Source organism: Nycticebus coucang, chromosome 19 (genome assembly GCF_027406575.1).
Source record: "Nycticebus coucang isolate mNycCou1 chromosome 19, mNycCou1.pri, whole genome shotgun sequence".
In the NCBI taxonomy this organism is placed as follows: domain Eukaryota; kingdom Metazoa; phylum Chordata; class Mammalia; order Primates; family Lorisidae; genus Nycticebus; species Nycticebus coucang.
The window spans coordinates 34,043,000-34,052,821 of NC_069798.1; the positions used below are offsets into that span (position 1 = coordinate 34,043,000).

Here is a 9,822-nt window from a genome sequence, read left to right on the forward strand (position 1 = left end):
AGATCCTAAAATTTTGACCAAAGAAAATTATGATGTAAGAATCTTCATAATTCCATTAATAAATATTTATAAAATGTCTGCCTAGTATTCAATTTTGTGGCTGTATTCTGGTTAAACTGACAAGTTCTTAATATATTAGTTGACAATTTCACCTTCCAGAAAGGCAAAGAAATGATAAGGGAACTATGAGTTTAGCTCTACTCTTACATAATATAGAGAAATAACTTGACAGAGTGTAAGTGACAGAAAATTTAGGAGCAAGTACCCATGCTACCTGGAACCTTCTTACCTTAAACTTGCAAAGGCCAACTGAAAACAGGTCAAATAAATGGCTAGCTAATTTACGTGTGTTTAATTAAAATGAAAAACCCCAAAGACTGGCAAATTTCTCATTAACAGAATTCTGATTATCATATTAAAAAATTGAAACAATCACATTTTTAAACATTTCTAATAAGAATAATTAAGTGGGAATAGCCTATGAGGATAATTAATTTATTTTGGTTAAAAAAATGAAAAGTTTCACACACCAAGGCCCCATCCCCCTCCCTCTGTGTGTCACACTTTATGGGGGCAAGACATGATTGCAAGAGGGACTTTACCTAACAATTGCAATCAGTGTAACCTGGCTTATTGTACCCTCAATGAATCCCCAACAATAAAAAAATAAATAAATAAAAGTTTCAAAGAACATGTAGTACAAAAAGCAAGAAAAGAGTCAACAAGATAATTCTACAAGGGGGTAGGCAGCAAATATCCATCTGAATGTTGTCTAATGTGTGAATTGCATGGTGTCGAGAAAGATTAAACTCCAAATGAAGTAAAGGAGGAAAACTTCTTGGACCATCAAAATTTTATCTTAGTTAGAAATATATGTTCAGAGAAAGATGATTTTGAAAGTGATAAGCAGTCAAAAAAAGGAACATGTAATAAAATAAAACTTACCAGCAAAATAAACAAGTTTAACTGTTTAGGGGTGAAATATTCTTTTTTTCTTTTTTTTTTCTTTTTGAGACAGCCTCAAGCTGTCGCCCTGAGTGGAGTGCTGTGGCGCATCACAGCTCACAGCAACCTCCAACTCCTGGGCTTAAGGAGTTCTCTTAAGAACTCTTAAGTTCTCTTAAGAATTCTCTTGCCTTGGCCTCCCATGTAGCTGGGACTACAGGCACCTGCCACAATACCTGGCTATTTTTTGGTTGTAGTTGTCATTGTTGTTTGGTAGGCTGGGTTGGATTCGAATCCACCAGCTTTGGTGTATGTGGCTGGTGCCTTAGCCACTTGAGCTAGATGCCTAGCTGGGGTGAAATATTCTATTTAATCTTTTGTTTTTCTAAACATAACTTTTAAAAGCATTTTTCTCATAAAGATAGCATTTTAAACTTCAATTTTGATTTTTTTATCCTTGATTTTGTTTTCATTTTATTTTTCATCTGACTAGCATTTTATTTTTGATCTGCTATATTTATTGAGTGATAACTCATTCACTTCTGGTAGACATTAATTTTATATTTGTTAATCTACAATTCTTATGTTTTGGTGAAGTTCCTCTTTTGTAAGCAGAGTCCATGCTGAGAGCCAGGGCGTTCAATTACAAGATAGGGATATTTTGCCTCTACTTTAATATTTTAATCTAATGGAGCTGTAATGCTCATCCATGGTTATTTTAATATCATTTTAACATTGCTTCTTCCTTAGCATTTTCACTTTTCTTCCAGTTATGTGAATACTGAGTTTTTTCTTTTTTAGGTGGCTACATCTTTATGGCTGTAACAATGCTCTTTTGGTATCACGTAATTCTGTTCGTTCACATTCTTGAGGATCACTTTTAACAGCACCAGACACAAATAGACATGTTTGGTTTTTCAGTGTATTAGGAAAGAAAAATGTGTATTGTATAACTTTGTTTGACAGGGCTGTCATTATCTAGGATTACTTAAAGAAACATTGCCATTTGTTGACAATCTGGCCAGAGCTTAGTAGAAACATCTCTAGGAGCAGAATGTTTATCCACTCTCACATCACATTATGAATATGGCTCAGAAACTGAAATAGTTTCCTTTGATGTCATCTTTTACCAAATTTTTTGGGCAAACTTCCATAAGTCATGGATTTGAAGAAAAGCAAGTTAAGCTTCATGCATGACAAGATTCTTTCTCTCTTGCCTGATTAAAATGAGAGACAGAACCCTGAGGAGTATTTTTAATACAATTTCCCCTGACACTGCATAAATCTAGAAGCATTTATATGCTAATCAAATCAAAATGGGAATTATTAGTGACTGGAGAGCCCCAACATGGTTGTTATTTTCCCCTCAACATATGATAACAGCTCTGATGCTGCATTAAGGAGCTGAATATTATATAAGTCCCAAAAGGTTATAATACATGACAGGTTTTAGCAATATTAAATCCTAGAAACCCTGATCCACCTATTATATATTTATTCAGTATTACAAATTGTAAATATTTAAAAATACACAAAGATACGATGTGGGTAAATTTTTAATGTTTAATGAAATTATTCATGATATACAAAGAGTTGAATAACTCAACAAATACCATGAAGGTTAATGCATGCAAAGAAATCTGAAGAGTCCAGCAATGAGAATAACACATTGTGTCCTTTTCTGGGATCATTGTGAAATGGGATTAACATAACCTGATTTTCATGGTTAAGGATATCTCTAGAGATAAAAGGAAGTAATTGTCACCAAAGACCTACTACTAGCAAGTAATACAGATGCAATATCTGGTCTGGTCTCCACCTCATGTGCTGGAGCCCACTGACTCTTTGTATTGTTCTTATTTAAACGTCTTATAAAGATAGACAAGTGGCGTCTGTTACAAAACTTCATAGTTAGTTTGCCTTTTGGAAATTTATCTTCCTACATCTTAAAAGCTCTGCTGCTGGTTGGGAATAGCTATGGTATGTAATCGCAGGTGAGAAAATAAGGGGAAGCCCAAGAAAAAGCCAACCAAAGGAGCAAAGGCAGTGGGCCCAGTAGAGACATTTTATTTTCATTTCCAGGATGTCTAGTGTTCTTACTTATAATGATCACAGATCACAATACAGCAAGTTTAAATTTACACTTCCCATTTTTAATGCTGCAATGCCCCCACAAGAAAAATTTTTGTCTGTGGTGAATGGGTAAACAGAAGAATTTCTTTGGCAGACTAAATTTGCATCTATATTCAAAATGCCATATTCAAATTTCCATCCTCAGTTGCAATAGAAAAACTGCACTAATGTTTAGAAAGCCTTAAGGAACTGAAGCAAAGATAATTGTGAATAAGGTTTTCAGTTAAAGCCTTATGAAAAATATAATACTGTATTTATAAAACAAGATCAAGATTGGTAGAAAAACTATAATAAAAATTTAAAACTATCCTTGGATACCTTAGTTGCTATGTATTCATCCTTTGAATCTCTATCTGCTGATCTTTATATGTGTTCTGACTTTATGGACACACGTGTATATGTATAAACATATATACACAAAGATACCCACTGAAACTCTTTTTAGTTGAAAAAGAATATGTTAAAGTATCACAAGAATGGAAATACAAGGTATCCTACGTACCCAGTATTAATATGAAGCCACTAGATGAATTAACAGATGATCACACAAGAGAAAAACTCAACTCATTTTAAGTTGGGAGGAGGAGGGCGTCAGAAAGTAGGAGAGGGGAGGAGAAAGGGGGCTACGTGTGCTCCCACCTAATAGGGTATATGGCACACCTCCTGGGTATGGGACACAACTACAACAGAGACGTTATCTAACAAATGAGAACATTGTAACCTTGTCATTTGTACCCTTATATTAATCTGAAATTTTAAAAAAGAAAAATATTAGATATTTGTGCAAAATTATACTTTCTTTCTAGAATCAAAACTTTTAGGTTGCATTTGTGTGGAATTTTCATGTATTACTAAAAGTTATATTTTTTCTTAAAATTTTTCATTTGTATGTATTTGTTTCAGTGCAGTAAAAATTAATATCTTTGATCTTAAACATTATAGCATTCATTAGAAATTTCTTTTACTTAATTAGCAGGAATAAGTTTACATTTTGAATGTTAATCAAACAGGAATGACTTTGATTTCATCAAATAGGTAAGATTTTTAAGAATCTTTTCAGACACAGTTTTCTTACAAAAAGAACAGAGGCTCAACTTTACGTAACAAATTTGATGGATTAACAAAAAAAAAATCTGTCATTTCCTACAGAAACAAGCAAATATATAATCTTCACCAATTGAGGGTAGATAAATGGGTGTTTATTTAAGATTTAGTAATTATTTAATTATTATTACTTACACAGGAATAAATGGAAAGACCTATTTCCAGCCCACTTGATGACCTTTTAGTTCTCTATCTGGTATATGAACAAATGAACACACTCAAATAATCGAACATATAGTGTTAAGGTTTGATCCTAGGAGCCAGACAAATTTTAGCATGACCAATGACAAAGAAGCCAATTAAGCTAATCACTTAAAATACTGGATTTCTGATACACAAAATAATAGTGCCTGTACCTCATTTGCAGGGTTGTGTTAACTAAATTGCTGACAAGTGAAAGACCTGGTTTCCAACAGGCAACACCAAAATGAAAAGGAACTACACCTGCTAATACTTTGGTATTATTCAGCGACTCTAAAGATCAATGAATTTGGGAGATTAGTCATAATTCCTTTTGACTTAGCCACAGAAAATTGAGTCCAAAAATACTAAATGTAATAGATAGGTAATTATAATCTTTTCAAGAAGCCCAAACATTTCTTAAATCTTATATATTTAAGCCAGGTAAATCTTAAATCTTATATATTACAGCCAGGTAAACACAACAGTTTTAATCATTGCAAAGAAGTCGTGTCTATCTAGTCATGAAACTTGTCATTGTTCCCCACCATACTTCATTACCTGGCAGAATCTGAGGTGTAGAGAAAGTACCAAAAATATGTGTAGTATAAATTAACAAAATGAAAAGTTTCTATTCAAGGCTTACTCAACCAAGGATATATCCTATTTTCACTTACTTAGAATCTGAATTAAAATGAGATTAAATTTCATTCTTTTGCAGGAGTCACACATAAACAAAGAGAACTATTAAAAACTTCTAATGGGGGCGGCGCCTGTGGCTCAGTGAGTAGGGCGCCGGCCCCATATGCCGAGGGTGGCGGGTTCAAACCCAGCCCCGGCCAAACTGCAACAAAAAAATAGCCGGGTGTTGTGGCGGGCGCCTGTAGTCCCAGCTACTCGGGAGGCTGAGGCAAGAGAATCGCTTAAGCCCAAGAGCTGGAGGTTGCTGTGAGCCGTGTGACGCCACGGCACTCTACCCGAGGGCAGTACAGTGAGACTCTGTCTCTACAAAAAAAAAAAAAAAAAAACTTCTAATGGGACCTACAACACTTATTAGTTAAATTTCTCGAAAGTTAGCCTGGCATTCAAAGTTTTTCACAGTTTATACTTTACTAAATTTTAATCCTTATTTAATACTATTTTACCAGTATATTGCATATTATTTTTATGAGACCAACATAGATTCCTTCTATGACTTTGACCCATATTTAAATTAGTCTACAGTGTACCCTTCTTAATTCATGAGTGGAAAAATTATTTTCATAACTCAATGTCCACATATAATGCCACTAATTCTGAGAGGACTTTCAAAGTTCTTCCTGGAAATTAATTGCTTCCTGTTCTATTATCCAATAGTCCTTTTGTTTCTATCTCTAATGTATCTGTTACCACCTTTTAACAAATAATTTTGGACAATATTTTTGGGACACACCAGCCAACCTTGATGTTGATATGGTTATACTTGTTGAACCTATCCTTATATTAGCTAGCATACAATTTTTATTAATAAAGTCTGTTGATTCATTGTAGTAGAGTAAGAAAACAAATGTCCTAATGCTATAATTGAGTAAATGGGGTGAAAGCTATGTTGATTAGTATGATGTAAGCAGTCCAATTTGTACAAATAATCAACACACTGAAATTGGCATAAATGTATTTATGATCTATGTACAAAAGATTTAATAAAAAAATTTTAAAAAAGAAAGAAAGAGGAAGCGTGTCCAAAAAGAAAAAATGTGGTGACAATTTAACATTTTATACTTCTGAGTCCTCAACCAAAATTCTGATTGCCTGCAGGATTCTTCAGGTTCAATCCTTTTCAAATAAATGACGAGAGTTTTAGTGGAAAATAACTACTCTATCCTAATTTTCAGGAACAATCTGATGGGACTGAAATGTCGATCAGAGCATCTATCACACTTCCTGTTGTGGATGGCTAAAAACGTCCCTCACACCTGGATTTCTCAGAATACTGGATATGTCCTTGTTGCTTTTCTCATCAATAAAGAAAAGTGTAGCTTTTCTGACAGATATTCTCAGCAGTTGGATGCAATTAAAATTAAAAATACTGATTCAAGAAGTGAACAGAAATAAACAATGAGTACTTTACATGCTAAAAACAGTGACAGAAGGTGGATAATAATGGAAAATGAAAAAATATATACATAATGATGACTGGTTGACAGATTGCTGTCATTTTAATCCCTGGAGTTTTGTTACAACATTCAGGAGGGAGATAACATTGAACATCTGGTGGACAACCAGTGGGGAACCTCAGTGAAGCTGAGCGTGTGCAGTAGAAGAGAATGAGCTTGGGGCTGTGGGCAATCTTCTCATACATACCTAAGAAATGAAAATGAGATGAGAATAACCATAATTGTAATAGTTGCCTTCTAGGAAAACATCTGAGTCATAATACACTCTTTCTGTGCTGCCAAATAGTAGACAAATCAGCTGGAAAATGCTATTCTTGTTTTTGTCCTACATCAGATATGTGACCATGAGCAACATTTAACCTTAATAAGCCTTCGTTTCCTTGCCTATAAAATATGGATACTATTGACTATCAGTACAATGAATGGTACTATGTAGCAATTAAAATTATATTGTTGCTTGTGCTTTGAAAACATCTATATAAGGATGTACAGAGAGGACCCAAAAATGTATATGAATTTTATGAAACAAAAAAACAGTATTAAAATTGTAATACTCAACATATGCCAATAACAAAAGATGAATACAAGTCAAGTTTGAGCACCTCTTGTTTCCAATCTACCTAGAGTTTACTTTTTCTCCCATATAGGTAGTATCTCCTGATGGAAATTGAAGGCATAATCTTTATTATAGGATCCACAAGTGTGGCGCTTCATAGTCCAGGTGAGCAAGTATTAGGTCAAAAGAAAAAGTGTTTTTTTTTTCCACTGATGTCTATGTAAAATCCAGCCTACTGTTGGCTTTGTGTGTACTGAGAGGTTGAGTTCTGTCTGATGGCTCAGTAATTTTCACTGTGAAAGCCTCAGGAGACAGAACCTTCTTAGGGAGGTTTATCTAACTTATATCCAGGTTGTTCTTATTAACCTAGTTCATGGTGGTCTCTGCACAGTAACTCCCCAACACAACCAGGCCAAGTGCTCTGAGTCTTTGCCTCCCAGATCAAGAAGAGAGTTGCCTACTGGGATGCTAAATATTTCTGCTCCAAAATTTAGGTGATCCTGCTTTTTGCCAGTAACTTTAACTTTTATCAAGGCATTATTTACTATAAACCCTGGAATTCTTTATCTAATTTCTGTTTGATGTTTTTTTTGTGTGTGTGTGGTTTTTGCCCAGGGCTGGGTTTGAACCCGCTACCTCCGGCATATGGGACCAGAGCCCTTTGAGCCACAGGTGCCGCCCTCTGTTTGATGTTTCATTTTCTTTTAAAATTTCAAGAGACATCTTCTCATGAAACATATTGAAAAGCCAATTATTAAGGCTGATTGTAGCCTACGTATATCCTCCCCAGGGCCTTCTTGGCAGGCACTACCAATTCTGTGGCCTCTTCACATGACATCATTTTCCCCAGGCAATAAGAAGCAGATGCTAGTACTTAATTCTTAAAAATATTGATTCTTTTGGAACATGTCCCCCTATTGTTGATAGCCTTTTTCTTACTTTATTTTCACAGAACATATAAGTGGTAAAACGTGTATACATTGTGTAGCCAGAGTTTTCCTGAGCTGACTTTCAAATTTTTCTCCTTTTACAAGCTGGGCAATTCCAACTCTTCTCATCATGTCCTCCTCTTAAAGGCTGCTAAGCACCACAGCATTAGACAGACAGTAGAAAACAGTGCTAGTCTATATTTTTCTCCTCAAGAGCAATTGAAGATTTTCTTTATGCAAATAGCTTTTGTGTTCAGGACTAACTGGCAAATATATTCCCTAAATGATAATGTTAGTTTAGACCCTAGAGAGGGGAGCAGACAAATGGCGTACCTCCCCCTGATCCCCAATGACTAAATAGCAACATACTTTACTGAGATAATTCTGCTCCATTGACGCCCTTCAGGCTCACTTCCAGAGAACAGCCACTGGAGACAAGTCAGGACTCAGCTTTGCCAAGAACACAAGATACCATGTCCTTGTTTGTGGTTCTGAAATGAAACCAACAACCTTGGTGTAGGATGTTAAGTCATAGGGATGTAACTCACATGGAAAAGTATCAAATATCCCTTTTAATTTACCTGGAATCCCATTGAGAAATATGAAAATAGATTGTTTTATTTGAACAACCAAGAATAAATAACACGATAGTTTAAAGACATTAATTATTTTAAACTTTCATGTGTCTGCTCCTTAACTTAGATATGACAAAAAGTTAAGGTAAATATTTTACATCACTATTCCTTCTAACTTGACACTTCTATCATTTCAATGTAATAATTCAGTATTTAAGTATTTATTATGTCCAATATATTTTTAAATTTCGGCACTTGACAGCTTCATGCTCACATGTGTTTTCTCATCACATACTTGCAAAGAACACTGTTAAGGATAATTGGGCAGGCACTAACATAGTTGCTGTTTGACCAAACGGGAGGAGGAGGAGCTCAGAGTCAAAATTTACCAGTGCTAAATGAAAACTCTGTTTGTTTTTAAATGTTCAAATTATTACTTGATTTTCTTTCTAACAGATTGATTATAGTTATTACCCACATATTAGTTGTTGATAAGCTATCTACCACTGACTTATTCTCCTATAAGAAATTTTGCACATTCACTTTAATTTAACTCTGAGGCAATCCTATTCTCCTAGTGCTGATAAAATCCACAATATACACCTCTAGTGAAGAAGGCCTGGGAGATAATGAAAGTTGATGAGATTTTATATAAATTTGGGAAACTTTCCATATTAGGGGTAGTGAATCTTAGAGGAGCATGTTTCCTCATCAGAGCTAGTTAAGATCTAGAGTGTGGGAAAAAGTAAGAAAAATAGAAGGATGTCTTTTCTTTACAATATATCATGTCTGTGCTGTGGAACTGAGAATAACAATAAATACATTTAAAAGTACACCCTGACAACAACAACAAAAAAGGGAAATCAAAAGTCTAGTAAAATAATATTCTTACCTTTCAAACTGATGATGTTCAGAGAAAATGACTCTGCCCAGGATCACTCAGGCTGTGAACAAAAGCAACTCTTTATACTACTAAAGAATCATATATGAATGGATATAGGTGAGAACATTAACAAGAAAACAAGTTCTACCTGGCAATTTTACAGTATATTTTCAATAAATACTTTCTGATATATTAAATATAGTGTATTTATATGAAATGATCATTTAGTCTTCTTAGAAATATGTGTTTTATGTATTTGGGAAGATGATATATACTCAAAACCATCAAATAGTTATATAAGTCAGTAAATAATAATGAATTGTACGTAGTAAGTGCAACAGCTTTGTAGGTTTTTAGAAGG

General features: G+C 34.4%; 1 long non-coding RNA gene across 1 annotated transcript in view; it reads right to left on the bottom strand.

Moving 5' to 3' along the window:
* LOC128572072 (uncharacterized) overlaps nt 1–9,524 on the bottom strand; it is a 48,560-nt gene extending 39,036 nt beyond the window's left edge. The window contains exons 1-2 of the long non-coding RNA XR_008376037.1: nt 9,471–9,524; nt 8,373–8,494 (exon numbers count right to left, since the gene is read on the bottom strand). This is a non-coding gene — a long non-coding RNA (uncharacterized LOC128572072). The remainder of the gene's footprint in view (nt 1–8,372; nt 8,495–9,470) is intronic.
* Between the last annotated feature and the right edge of the window lie 298 nt (nt 9,525–9,822).